Source organism: Melospiza melodia, chromosome 14 (genome assembly GCF_035770615.1).
Source record: "Melospiza melodia melodia isolate bMelMel2 chromosome 14, bMelMel2.pri, whole genome shotgun sequence".
Lineage (NCBI taxonomy): Eukaryota > Metazoa > Chordata > Aves > Passeriformes > Passerellidae > Melospiza > Melospiza melodia.
The window spans coordinates 2125778-2140149 of NC_086207.1; the positions used below are offsets into that span (position 1 = coordinate 2125778).

Consider the following 14372-nt stretch of genomic DNA (forward strand, 5'->3'; position numbering starts at 1 on the left):
CCGGGCCCGCGAGTGCATCCGGCAACCCCTTCCCTTCAGGCCCCTGGCACAACCAAGCCAGCTCCCAAGCCCCAGCGGTGCCCCACGCAAACCACACCCTGCGCTGCCTCCACTGCGTGGGCAAACACTGGAGCCGCTGAGCCGGGTCGCCCCCATAGATCAGCCCCTGCCGCAGCTCCCGAGACCTTGCCACTCGCTTGTGAGTGGCCAAGCACCTCCTAAACTTGACAACCCCCAACCTGGCGTCCCCAGATGCTCTTATCATTCTTTTTTCTTTTGTAGACATCTAGACAAGCCATCAACTTTTTTGTTTTTCCCCACTCTAGGAGGGCTTGTTCTGCTAGATCTTCCTGAACTCCAGTTCAGCACTGAACAACCTTTAAATAAGGCTCCTCCCTGCCCTTCATACAGAAGTTGTATTAACACTATTCAAACTCCTGTCCTCCTCCAGTACCAAGTTATCCTTATTCCACATTCCAACATCTTCGAATCTGCTAACCTCCCTTCTTCTTTTTCAAGCTCTCTTTTTCTTATTTTTTCTCTTTTTTTCTCCTATTTTTTCTTATTTTTTTCCGTCTGATTTAACACACTTCGGACTGCACGAGATGTATACACAACTAGTCTATCTCTAAAAGACAGTCCATGACTGTTTTTTCTTCTGGTACAACCCCCATTTCCAGTTGCATCTGCAACAAGCTGATGCCTGCCCCAGAAACCAACAAGACATCTCCTATCCCCATGCCAGTCTCTCTCCTAGTTACTCCATCTTCAATGACAGAAATTTTAAACCTTTTTCCTTCTGCCTCTGCCACCTCCATGGTATCACCACCCACATCACATCTCCACGGAATTTCCACCACATAAGTTCTTTCTGTCCCAGCATCAACCACAAATTCCAGTACTTCCTCTTGAGGGCCTGTTTCCCAAGTTATCAAAGGCTCCAGATGTCATTTATCCCCCAGAACAATGAGCCCATGATCTTCCCACTCCTTCACAGCACACTTCCCCTGAAGCAGCACCTCCAAGTCACCCCAAGTGAGGGTGCCTTGCCCTGCTGCAGCAGACACAGGCACCCCTGGTCCTCTCCTGGGACCCTGACCATACCAGGGCTCTGCCCCCCTCCTCAACCCCTCCCACAGATACAGCGGGAGCTGGGAGCTGAAATGACAGACACAAGAGCGGGGGTCAGCAGTGAGGCTGGAACCAGTAAGAAGACAGAATTAGGAGTGGAAGTCAGGAAAGCCGGGAAAGCCAGAATCAACAAAGAAACAGAGGTGGGAGCGGGCGGCTCCAGAGTCACGGCAGGGACGGGAGTGATCACAGTCAGTACGGGTAGGGAGGACTGAAACTCCTGACACAGGCAGAGAAGCTGGTACAGGTAGGGAGACTGGAGCTCCTAGCAGAAAAACTGGAGACAGGGAGAGGGAACATTTCCAGGGGGTCCCAGCCCCCGTCTCGCTCCCCATCTCATTTTCCCAGGTTCCAATCCATTCCCCTAACATCCAGTCCATTCTCCTGATAACTTGACACCTTCCATTCTTCACAGCACAGAGAAATACAATCCACCTTCTTCCAGAAAAATTAAACTTTAAATTAACAATCCGTATCTCATATACTTTCATTCATTCACAGTCATTCACTTTTATTTCTTTAATATGTCTCATTCACTCCCATTCACAACAGGACAACACAAAAATAAGGTACCTTAGTTCTCAAATCATTTGTTAATATCTACCCAAGGGTATTATAAAATCTCAAAATGTTATTGGCCAACCCTGGATTTTCTTGGGCATATCCTCAGTCCAGCTGTGTTATTCAGCTCCGGATGCTCTTGTGTATGTTCTCAATATGGCAGAATTTTTTTCAACCCTGGATGCTCTTGTTCATATTAATCCCTCAACCCAGCAGGTTCAATCCTGGATGCTCTTGGGCATATTTAGCCCCAACCCAGCAGAATTTGGGGGCCCCCTCCATTTTTTTCTCTGCTTTCCCAGTGGATTGTGCCAGGAAAACACTCAGCTCCCTGCCTCCAAGGGGTCCAACCCCTCCCTGAGACCGTCCCAGTTACCCTGGGAGATTCTCTCACTCCTTTTATCTCTCCCTTCATCTCTTTACTGGCTGTTTTTCTCTCAAAAGAACGGAACTGCAGCGTGGGAGGCTCCTCACTCACTCAGCAGGTCTGGGATAACCAGCCCACCTCTCATTCACACACACATTCATCCCACCTGCCCCGTATTTCACCCCCCCACAAAGAATTCCAATCCTCTTTTCTTCTTAGAGTCATTGTGCACAAGAATTTATGGGGCTACCATGGTTTTAGGGAACCTTTTTTACACCCCTTTTCCTTTGCTTTATGTGTCTCCTCTTGTCCACTGGGTATTCTGCCTGCAACTGCTGATCATGCCAGGAGAGACAGGGCGAGGCTGCCTAAACCGGGCAGGGCACACCTCCCCTGCTTGGGATCTCCTGGTGGTCTCAGGAGAGAGGTGTTACATCTGGGACAAGCACCCATTTGTGAAAAACGTGTTCACTCTCCTGTGAAAATTTAAAAGTTTAATAAAGGACAATAGGAGACAAGGACCATAAAGCAAAGGTTATTGTCGGGTGCATCTTGGCACTCAGCCAAGACCACCCTGTTACCTTGGGGATACCCCTTAAATACCTTTTCCCTTACATCAGCCTGTTGCATATTCATAGACCCTTATGCCTATCCATAAATAGTTTACATATTCCAGGAATTATTTTACATGGTCCCTCCTTGGGTCTGCCTTTTTAGAGCATGCATGTTTCTTGGCTGTGGTTTTGGCTCCTTTATCACTTCCAGTTTGGGCCTTGGTCCACACTTTCTTCAGATGATGAGTGCTGATAGTTGGCAGATCTGTACAGGTGTCCTCATCCTGTGTTCATTGGATGATATCCCATCCAAGCAGGCATTTTAACACAAGCATACTTCTATCAGCTATTTCACTACTATGTCCAAGCTTAATTAACAACAGAAATAAAAATGATATCTTTATAGAAAAATTACTTTAACATCACACATATAAAATCAATTTTAATATTTGCAAAAAGCCAATATTATAATGTATCTATAACATGGTGAAAGAAAACTGGAAACTTGATCAAATGTAGGAAGGTTCTATTAGCATACTGGCTCCAAAGCACCCACAGTTCCCACTGTGACCCCACTAGGTGCCCCCCTCAGTGCACTGTCTGCCACTGTCTGTGGCCAAAGCCCTCTGTTAAAAGCATCTGCAGTAAAGATCTCAGCAGGACGACTCCACAACATTCCTCTTTAAATAAACAGTATGAACTCTTTTAACCTGAAGAAACTCTATAGCACATAAGCATTCACTGCCCTGTGGTCATGTGCATAGCTCCAGATGGAGTAAATGTGGGTTGGCCTTGTCCTGCTGCTGTAATCCTACTGACCTTCAGGGCCTTCTCTGGGATTTTGTGTTTTCTTGGGACTTTGTACTTGTGTCTCACATTGGTTTGGGGACATTTGGTTTTATTCTTATACTGTCTGTTCACTGAACCAAGCCAAAAGCTACACATGCTTTTAGTCTTAATATTCTCACTCTTTCTAACAAGCCTAGCTGCTCATCTTTACCTTCCCACTATAGCTTGTATTTGACTCAGTCTTTCAGTGGGAACTGTCCTTATGTTTTATGTTTTATTTCATCTGTTATTTTTTATTTCATCTGTTTTATTTTTGATTTCATCTGTTTTTATTCAGATGTCAACAAGATTTTCAAGTTGAACTACAAGAACTGATAGTTAATTTGTAGAGTTCTGTCCAATAATATTGTATTTTGACTGCTGAGATACCAAGGCATCATCTCAGCTCTTGTTTTCTCAGACTGTTCACAGCCAAAACTCTTGGCTGTCCCTGTGCACCTGTGTGCTGGTCTCCTCTGCATGTGCTACTAGTGAACTCAATTTTTTAAAATGGTTATTTCTGCAGCTTTGGTACAGAGTTTTTGAATGCTGGGAATTATTTGGGGCTTTACTTTTGCTATGTCATTTACAATACTTCCTTTTGCATTTCTCTTGCATTTTGACATGTGAAATCCCTTCTGAATTCTTACAGTTATGGTCTTCTGGTTTTCAATTTCCTCTTAAAATCGTGAGACTAACCTTGTTTCATCTTACTTTCACTGTAGCATTTCATTCAACACAATGGTTTTGTTCTGGAAGCAAAACCAGCCTTCCCTGTAAATCTATATTTGACAGTATCTCCTCTCTGAGCACAGTCTCGGTCTCATAAGAAAAGCTGGCAAAGTATAATGGTTTCTTTTTGTCTTGTTAATTTAAGAGCAGCCAAAAATGCTTCAGCAGACTCTCCTTCCTCCTGCAGGAATCTTTTAATATTCCAATCCCCCAAGAAGGATATTCTGAATTGCAATGTTCTTAAGTCTTGCAAACATGAGGCTAATAGCTTGCCCTCTCATCCTGGTTTACTTGAATGATATTTAAGAGATCAATTATCTCCAGGGCTCCAGGGCAACATTTAAGCAAAATCACTGTTCTATCTGGGTTTCCATTGTGCTTGAGTTCATCTTCTTTCTTGTGGATGAGAGGGTTCTATTTAAATGTTCCATTTTTTTTCCCCCAGGAAATTTCACCAGTGATTTTTACTTATTTCTGAACTTTATTTGCTCTACTTGTTTCTTTTTATTCAGAGTTAACTGTTAGGGGTTTTTCTTACCCTCCCTCTGATATTCACTTTTCAAAGTTTTGTTGTGAGGTCCCATCATTTCTTAATGCAGAGTCTGTTCCAATTTCAGACAGTAACAGAGGGAGGGGGTGGTACTTCAGTGCAAGGAGGTGTCTGTGTTCCTGGGGTCTCATATCCTTTTAACTGGATCTAGTAGTTGTAAGCGTCTCTGTCATGCATAATTAAGTTGTCATATGTCAAGAAAGATGTGTTTGAAGGAATGTTACAAAAAGAAGTTAAATTACCAGTGCTTTTTCCTTAGCAGAAGGGTGTAACTCCTTTTAAAAGAAGGGAGTTTTTATCTGCCACAAAGCTCAAATTATTTTTGAGGTGAAGCTGGAAGGCTGGAGATTAAAGGTTTTCATGCAAGACTATAGTTTTCTGAAATTTAGTCAGGTGATAGTTCATTGAGGCTGCAAAGGCTGACACTTGCTGTTCACCAGAAAAATACTATTTTCTTCAGAATTCAGCTTAGAACAAAATTGAGCTCTTCTCTGGAAAGCTGAAATGCTGTTCTGGCTCTGTGTGTGTTTGTGCCTTGTAAGGAAGCTGCTTTGTCCTAGTGCAGAACTGCCTTTCTCAGTACTGGCAAACCAGTTACTTCTGTCCTGCTCATCCAAGCCCTCTGTAGATGCCAGCCATCCCCTTGCTCTGCCCTTCATGAGCAATGCTGGTCTGAGACGTCCTTGCTCACACCCCAGGCAGCTCTGAAGGCCTCAGTGCCAGCTGCACAGCCTAAAGGAAGTTTGAGCCTCCACCTTTCTCACCTTTCTCCAGGTGATCCTTATGGAATAACTGCATTCTTAACAGTCCAGCAGGGTTTCAGTAGCACAGCAGGAGCTATCTTCTCTACTTTGAATATTACAGCAAGAGCTGAAGTGTCATTGCTCTTCTCAGCAGATGGCTAGCTGGGAGCACAGTGTCCTCCTGATCTATGTACTTTTAGTTTGGAGATTACAGCCATATCCTGAAAACAGTTAATGTTAAATACCAGCAATAGTTAGGGTTTATATGTTCTATCATTTGTTGTTCCTCCTTTGTTTTCTGCTGTTTTTTGAATATGTTGTGCTACATCCAAAAAACTAGTTATGAAAGAGCTATTTGTTAACCATTAAGAGAAGCCTGTTTAGTTTGCTGCAGGGGGCTGTTGTTGGAGGTGCTCTTATTTGAAGGAATGGGTTTCATATTGTTATGCTTGCCCAATTATCCCATCATAAAAAGGCCAAACAATATTAAAAGTAGTAACAATTTTAATTAAATAGTTTAGAAAATATATAAACAAGGGATAATTTGGTTCAAATAATAGCACATAAGCAAAAACAGCCGTGGGGTACGGAGGGCAGGGTTCAATGACCCTTGCCACTTCACGTACAAGCTTGCCAAGTGAAAGTCACCCCTTATAACCATGTGTCAATACCATCTCCTCCTATTTTCGGTTCGTCACTTTTCTGTCTCAGCCTTCATCACCACCTTTACCACGCATGCGCCACCACTCGGTTTGGTGGTCGCACAAGTCTTTGGGGGTCGTCACTGATGAAGGCTCTGTAGTCTTCTTTGTTGTCCTTTAATTCACCTTTGGGTTACACATGCGCACCAAGCCAGTACAATGTAAGCCAAGACTAACGTATCACTGCATCTACATATCAAAGCAATAAGTCCCTTATAATTAGCATTTTCTTGGACCCAACCAGGTTCTTGGTCATTTTTAGCAACTGTATCTCCAGCTTCTTTCCTGTGATCCTTGATGAACATCTGCTGGGAAGGGGGGGTGGGTGGGTGGAGCCCCTCCTTTCCCTCTCTTCTTTGGCATTACAACTTTTAACTATTAACTGTTTTATTATTCTCAAATATTAATTACTGTATCAATATTGATTACTGTTTCAGTTTTTATCAGCACAAATCATACCTATTTATCACAATATAGAAGCCCCTTTCACAGATGTTTAAAAATCAGCTGGGACAGACTTATGCTCATGTTCAATGAAGGCCAGATCTAATCTGAGTTACATTTAATGGAGGTCAATCAAACTTTTTTTTTCTTTTTTTAACACTACTTCTCCTACTGATGTGCAAAGAAACTGGGAAGACAATTTACCATCTTCCTTGTGGCCTCTGCTGAATGTAAAGCAGTGTATAGAACTCTGGCAGAGGACTGGAAATAAGTAGATGTTCTGAGTTTAAAGATTAAAAGAAAAACATCTAAGAGGAGACTGCTAGTAGAGGCATACGTGGAAGCTTCAGATCCAATGGCTTTGTTGAAATGAATTCCGCTCTTTTTAATAATTCCTGACTATTGTCAACATCTAATTGCACAAATAGTCCTTTTTTTCCCCCAACATAAATTTGACTTTTCTGCAGAAAATTATAGAACACCTACTTTTTGACAATTCAGTCTTCAGCCCTGTTTTAGCTTTATGTGCTCTTTGAGTTTAGCTGTTAGCCACCTTTACCAATAACATTTTAAATATAAATCTTGGTATGGGCCATTTAATCTGTGAAATGGATGCCTCATTTTTCCTGTGGAACATAGAGGGGACACAGATGCCAAAGTGATTCCTCATTTTGAGTTGTATTTGGATCTAAAGTCAGATTATTCATTTGCAATGTAGTCTTGCTGGAATTCCATGGAAATTACTTCTCTGGAGTTAAGCTCCAAAGAGGTTCTGAAATTATGGATAAATATTGGAACTTGGATCTGCATTTTTATTATGGTCACTGTGTTGGCTTACCAAGGTAGAAGTATGTTTCCTGGGATAGAGAAACTGCTGAACCTGTCAGTGATATTTGTTCATTGTTCATAGTGAAGCTGCTGCCAAACTGCCAGTGATATCAGTCTCTCTAAGGAACTTGCCAGAAAATGTCCTCTAAAATGTCCTCTTGGGAAGTACTGGAATAGCTGGAATAGCTCACCAAGCCATCTAGTATGTAAGAACACAAAAATGCAGGAATTAATTAGCTGTAACTAGCTCTACTGAGCAGGTACAAGATGAGGTTTTTGGGGTTTTTTTTTTGAATGTTTATAACTTGGATGAAAACTACCTGGTTGCAAATTTATAATTCCCTTTAACAGAGCACAGAGTTGCAAGGATGCCTCGGCTGAGCAGATGTAGTGAGTTCTTAATGCTTTTGATGGTTCAGTCTGCCTTGCCCCAGGCCGCAGTGCAGCCTGAGTGGTTTTCTTAGTCATTGCCCAAAAAAGTCATCTGCATGAGGACAGGTGTCTTCTAGCCTGGTCATTTACACCTTACGTTTCTTTTTTTCCCCCCCAATATGTAAAGGAAGCATTAAGAATTCTTCTTTACCTCCCCATTGTTTATATATATCAGTAATGTGGGTATCAGTAAAAGCCTTCAGTATTGAAATCTGTCATGCTGTCTTGGTTTACAAGACGTGTCTTCCTAGGGAAGGCAGAAAGCCTCCTGTGGAATGGAGAATATAAACTCCCTCCCTCCAAATTATTATAATTTTGAAATTCAGGAGCTCTCAGACACATATTTGGGAACAGGAATAACAGTTCCTTATTAGTATGTATTACAAAGCAAACAAACAACAACCACTCTGGCACTAACACCAAACAGAGCCCGAACCCAGCCCCAGAACTGGAGCCCAGCCCCAGAACCCGAACCCAGTCCCAGCCTTGGGGCTGCGGCGCTTTCCCCTTGCTGCAGTTCCGGTGACAGCCGCCAGGGGCGCTGCTGGCTCCCGGCGGGCAGGGCAGGTGCAGTGATCCCCCGGGGCTGCAGGGGGCGCTGTGGGGCGGCGCGGGGAGCGCGCGGCAATGGCGGCTGGGCCCGGACCAGGAAGGACGGAGGAGAGGCTTCGCTCCACAAACCCCGGGGCAGCCGAGCCCTGTGCCCCAACAGGACTCTCGGAAGCAGCAGGCTGGAAGGGCAGGGATGAGCAGAAATCCCAGGGCGGTCGATGAGATATATCAGAAACTCCACGGCAATAGCTCCAGGACAACCTGCGGGATGTCCTGGCAGGGCAGGGGGCCCAGCAGCAGAAGAAAGTTTGCCTTCTGGGTGATGGTGCTGGCAGTAAATTCCTTTCCCAACAGGTCCAACCATTTTCGTCTGAAGCCCAGCAGAGAGAGATAGTGAGCGTTCCCAACTCCACAGCCCCGTTTTTTTACCTGCCTCTATTCTGGCAGTATCTCTGTTCCCTACCCCACGCCCCCCGCCCCAGAAACTCTGATAAAAAACCAGAGGAGCTCCCCCTCCCTGCCATCTCAAGCACACAGCCATCAGTGCTTCCTAGAAATTCAATGGGAAAAATTTCCACAAATAACAAGGAAAGAAAATAAAAAAAACCCAGCATCCAACACATATGCACAACGTTCTCTGGATATATTTGATAGAGAGACACTGCCTGACTTAATAAGTGAATGTTTCAAAGGGTAGCAATGTTTACATGTCTCTTTTCAAGATTTTAAGCTTCATTTTCATCTTAAAAGATTTCACTAGCACGGCATTTATCTACAGAAAAACTACAGTATGTAGTGCAATGCCTCAGTGTAGCCAGGTGTTCTGTAATAAAATCAGGGAAAGACTTTGAATGTCAGAGACACACAGGCACTAGGGCGTGACAGCACTAAGAAAAAAACATTGAAAATTGTTGTTTCCTCGTGAACTCTGTCTTTCCTTTTAGATGTGTGCCAGGAAAGAGACTAGGTATTGTAAATCTCAGCAAAGTGCTGGACAAAATGTGAAGGCAAAATTCCTTTTGTCTTTGAAATCTTCAGTAAGTAAGAGCAAAAGGATTTAAACAATCTTATTTCTTTTTTTTTTTTTTTTTTTTGTAAAAAGGCTTGCTTAGCTCAGCTTTGACATTTGAAATCAGCTCTCTCTTGCCTTTGATTAGAGAACAAATGTAGTGTTGCAAACTGGGCTTTGTCACTGACAGGAAAATGTTTGTGGAAGATGCTTTCTTACTGCAATTCACACAATGCTGTCATCAAAGCAATAACTTGGGTTTTCAAGATGCTTGTTGCTAATGACAAGATTTGTTGCCTTTCTTCCCTAAAGTTGTGTTAAGATTTCAATCTGTAGCCATGTAGCTATGGAGTGGCTTTTCCACCCTGGGCTTGGGTTGTTATGTGCACTGCTGCTACTGCCAGTTTTTAGGTGCTAGGCTCTCTGGACCTGGAGTATGGGGAGTTTCATCATTCATTGTAGAAATGAAGAGAAAAAGGGTGTCAAGCTCAACCCTGAACAGGTGGGAGCTGGTTTCTGCCCTCCATAACAACAGATCCTGACTTTAGTTATTGATCAGTTCATGTATACTAGATCTATTTGCTTCACCATTTCTAAAGGTAACTGATGGATTTGAACTTAAGAGTGGGACAGTTAGGAAAGGCAATGTCCTGCTGCATTATTTTGAGTTATTTCATCCCAAACTGGGAAACTTTAAGGGACTTGACATTTGAAGAGGGGATCTAGATACATGACAGCTCAGCCTGCTTGAGCACGTGCCTTGTTACAGTCTAACTCATCCAAGATGAAAATATTGATTAACCAGCTGGTTAAACTATTAGTGGTACATTTTTATTGTATTGAAAAGGTCTGTTGGTACTAATGGCACATCTTTGCTTTTATTTTGTCCTCCTGACAGAAATGGGAAATCTGTCTTTGGAATGATCTCTGGAATGATCACTGGGGTACTTCTGTAGTTTGTAGTGATCTTCTGTCTTCCATGAAATGCAGCATAAACTTTCATAGTGGCAAGAGCAAGGTCTAAATCTGAGATAATACAGTGTAAACCATTCTTGACGTGGTAAATGAGGAGCCTGAGAATGGGCTTTTGTCTGTGTTGTGGAGCATATTTACCTGCTGGGAGTTCTCTGCAGCTTTTATCCTCCTTGAGGTCATGGCATCTCTTGAATGCAACTAATTACTGTGAAAGTCTTCTGTTTCCTCTCACTAACACAGGTATCATCATTGAAAAGAAAAGAGACAGCTAAAAGGCTCTAGTGAACAGTGAAGACAATTCTGGAGATGCTTCTAGATTGTATCTTTTCTCCTTTTGTAGTCCAGGGGCTCTTGATAGCTCACAACACTATTTGTATGCCCAAGTATTCATTATACTGAGCATATTTAGCAAACTCAAATTCAAAATCTTCCAAAATTCTTGGTTTGAGATGAATAGTTTGAGTCCTTTGATCACTCAGCAAAGAAAGATAATTGCTGAAAAATGTTTAATTTTTTGCTGAGGGCTCTGCTTGCAACCTGAAATGGAGTTTAAGAATTGGACAATTTTAATGCAGAATGTTGCGGTGGGCATTTGTATGGCACAATTTAAGGCAGGTGCCCACAGAGTGAGTGCAGTTTCACTAGCAGAACTATCTGCTATGCACTTATTTATTTTTGCCTTCCCAGTGGAACACACCAAAACTGGAGACATGTTGGGATTTTTCAAGGACTAGAGCATGTTGTTAAGGGAAGCAGCTTATGCAAACCTGGGGCATAAGTCTTCTCAGAGCTCTTGAACTAAATCAAACAATATATTATTACAAATTACCAGTAGAAAGTACTCTGAGAACAGTTCAGTGAACAGGCTGGGGAAACACAGTAACATATGCTCCTTATACTTCTGCAAATGTTTTTAACACAAAATTGTTCATCCTCTCTTTCATATGGGGAAAACGGATATGCCCAAAGTCTTATTTCAAACATTCTCTTGCCTTAATAATATTTGCTATGTACTTTAATGTAACCTTGAGCTATGGCAACTGTGGTGCATGGAGGGAAAGGCTGTAGTGACCCAGGTGCTGCCATAGATAACTGTAGGTTTCAAGTGCAGACATTCATTTTTCCATATTGTATAGTATGTAATAACTATGAATAGTTTTACAGTTATTCTCATAATACTTTTACAAATTACTTTTTTGTGGGTGCAAAAAAAAGATTGATAGAAACAATTCTTAAGGGAATGGTTTTGCACAGAGGAAAACAATCTAACTAGAATTGTCCAGGGTGGCTTTTTACAACCAGGTTTCTATGCCAAGATTTTATGAGCAGTATAATTCAACTGTATAATTCTCATTTGCTAAAAAATTTTTTAGAAGTGCATAGTATCACAGGAGTGGTAGAGGACAGGGAATTAGAACAGAAGGCATTAAGAAAGAGATATGGAAGATATGAAGGCATGTGCTTATTTATGAGACATGGTAGCAAAAATGGGAAGGCAAATAGCTTTAAGTGCATGTTGTAAAAGCGAGGCTGAAGATGAAAACAATCAGGAATAATTCAGAATCAGCGCAGTAGTAAATCTCCAGGACAATTTGGAACATTTTTGGCTTTGCTTATTGGTGCCCTGAATTTCCACACTGACAGTGAGCTAAGGAAGAAAGAGCCATGCCAAAGTAGAAATTAAGGGGATATAGGTTAATCCCCTACCTCATTCCAATAAGCTACTCTCAAAGTAGACTTTTATTGGGAGAAAATATTCCATGTTCAAATGATTTGTTATTCTCTTTCTTTCTGCAGCTTCAGAGTCTAAACTTTCCTGCCTGGGAATCAGATTTCCCCGGGGTTCCCGTTCTGTGTTGCAGTGTTCACTGTGTGGGAGTTAGACCTGTTAGAGCAATTTAATGTGTAATCTGCTATTAGCAGTATTTGGGGCTTAAAAGACAAATTGGTAATTTTAAATAATAACTTTGAAATCTGGGTGGAACTACAGAAATGACAGTGAAATGGTCTGACTCTGCTCTTACATTCTTTGTATTTAGGCCCCTAAAGCAGGTGTACTGAATCAGGGAACTCAAGGGGGTTTTAAACATATTCATTGGTTTACAGGCTTTCTGCATGTCTGTACTCGCATCTTTGTGCATAAAGTCTTGCACAAGACTTTTGCTACTGCAAAAATTCACATCAATTCAGGCTGTTATGGTGAGTTTGTGATCTTCCAATGAAACTTCTTTAATTTACAATTGGGCAAAAAAGGGCATTTTTCACATAAGTCATGGTCCACGTAAGAAAACAGCTCCTCTTTTTGCAGGTTCTCTTATGATCAATTCAGTTTTGAAAACGACCTTTTCTAGTAGATATTTTTACTGATGTTTCAGACCAAGAAGCCAATGAGTTATGTTTTTGTACTTGCTATCAGGTATAGAATATTTACCTTTTTTAAATATAAGGACACTTTAGGATAATACCTGACTGGGTACTTATGCATGTGAAAACAGCTACATTTGTGTTAGAATCCTCATTTTGGTACCTTAATATCAGATTTAGTATTGCATTTGAAAATAGATCTATGTGATCTATTCAAAATGAATCCTTACATATCTGGAAGTCTGCTGGTGAGATATCTCAGTGAGCAGGTAATACTTAAATTGGTACTCACATCTGACCTCTTCTGAATGCTTATTCCCTGAGAAAGAAAGATGGGCAGTTATTATCAGATTTAATGAGAAAACTTCTCTTTCAATCAAGTCCGTCTCAGCACCAACATGGAGTCAGGATCTGGTACAGCATTGCCACAGGAGAAAAGAATGGGAAGGGGGTGATGAGAAATCTAATTTTAATTATGCAAGTTAATCTTGGACAAAGGGCCATTTCATAAACCCCATATGCATAAGCAGACATCAGGGTATTTTTCTCTGACTTGTGCACATTTATTCCCTTCTGATTTTGGACTGACATTCCTTGTCTCCAACTAATTATCCAGTCAGTACAGTTTGGGATTAGAGTAATTGTTCCTTCTTTCTTGGTCTTTCCTGTGAACTTGCTCATAAGTGGATGCTGGTGATCTTCAGCAGTGACTGGAAACACAGAGGTCTGAGCTGCTGCCACTGGCATTAAGGACCATGGGGATCCAGCCCTTTCAGAAACAGCTGCATTTATAAAAAGCTGAGTAACATCTCAAAGTTACTGAGATGTATTTTAATGGCACTGTGATGTTTTCCTCAAAGATGCAATGGCAAGGCATTTAAATTTGTCCAGGGGTTAGGCTACTAGGCTGGCAGTCCCATTGGAAGTTTTGAAGAGGGGGTGATAGGACCAAACCTGAAGTCACTGCTGCCATGCAGCTCCTACTGTACTTTAGTAAATTTTAATATACTTTTGCCATCAATGTGAAGCCCATTAGGCAGTGAGCCTGGCTTTCCCAGATCTTTCCTTCTCCTTTTTAAATTTTGCCAGCTTGACTTCTGCTTGGAAATTCATGTATCATCATCCATTTTCTCAGTAGGAACTGGAATGTTTAGAAGGCTTACTTATAAATCTAAGAGTTTTGTGCAAAAGTCTCACAATATTTCGTTTATAGCTTTGAATATTTGTTCTGTGTAAAGCTGCACAAATTAAAGGTGTAGATGAGTTTGTAGCATGAGAAACTGGACAGCATTCATAGATTCAGCACAGAGCAGTGTCTAGTGCTTTCCTCCTGGCATTAGTGGTGCAGTCAGACCCTACAGAGCTCAATGCCAAAGCCACAGGAAAAATGAAAGCAAATTAGTATTCATTAATGACTGTTATCCCAGTGCACATATAATACCCAAGTACCTGTGCATATATTTAAAAGACTGCCACTGTCTCTTAGGAGAAGAACTAAATTCACTTGTTCTTGACTTTAATTGCTTCTACAAAATTAAATTTGGGGTGATGGCTTTGCAAGAGGAACATGGCCTCACCTTTCATAAATTAAATTCTGGGAT

The 14372-nt window shown here is 41.7% G+C and overlaps 1 protein-coding gene across 7 annotated transcripts in view; it reads left to right on the forward strand.

Moving 5' to 3' along the window:
- The window catches only part of KCNIP1 (potassium voltage-gated channel interacting protein 1), a 275906-nt gene that overhangs the window by 69156 nt on the left and 192378 nt on the right, over positions 1–14372 (forward strand). The gene's annotated exons all lie outside the window — the stretch shown is intronic.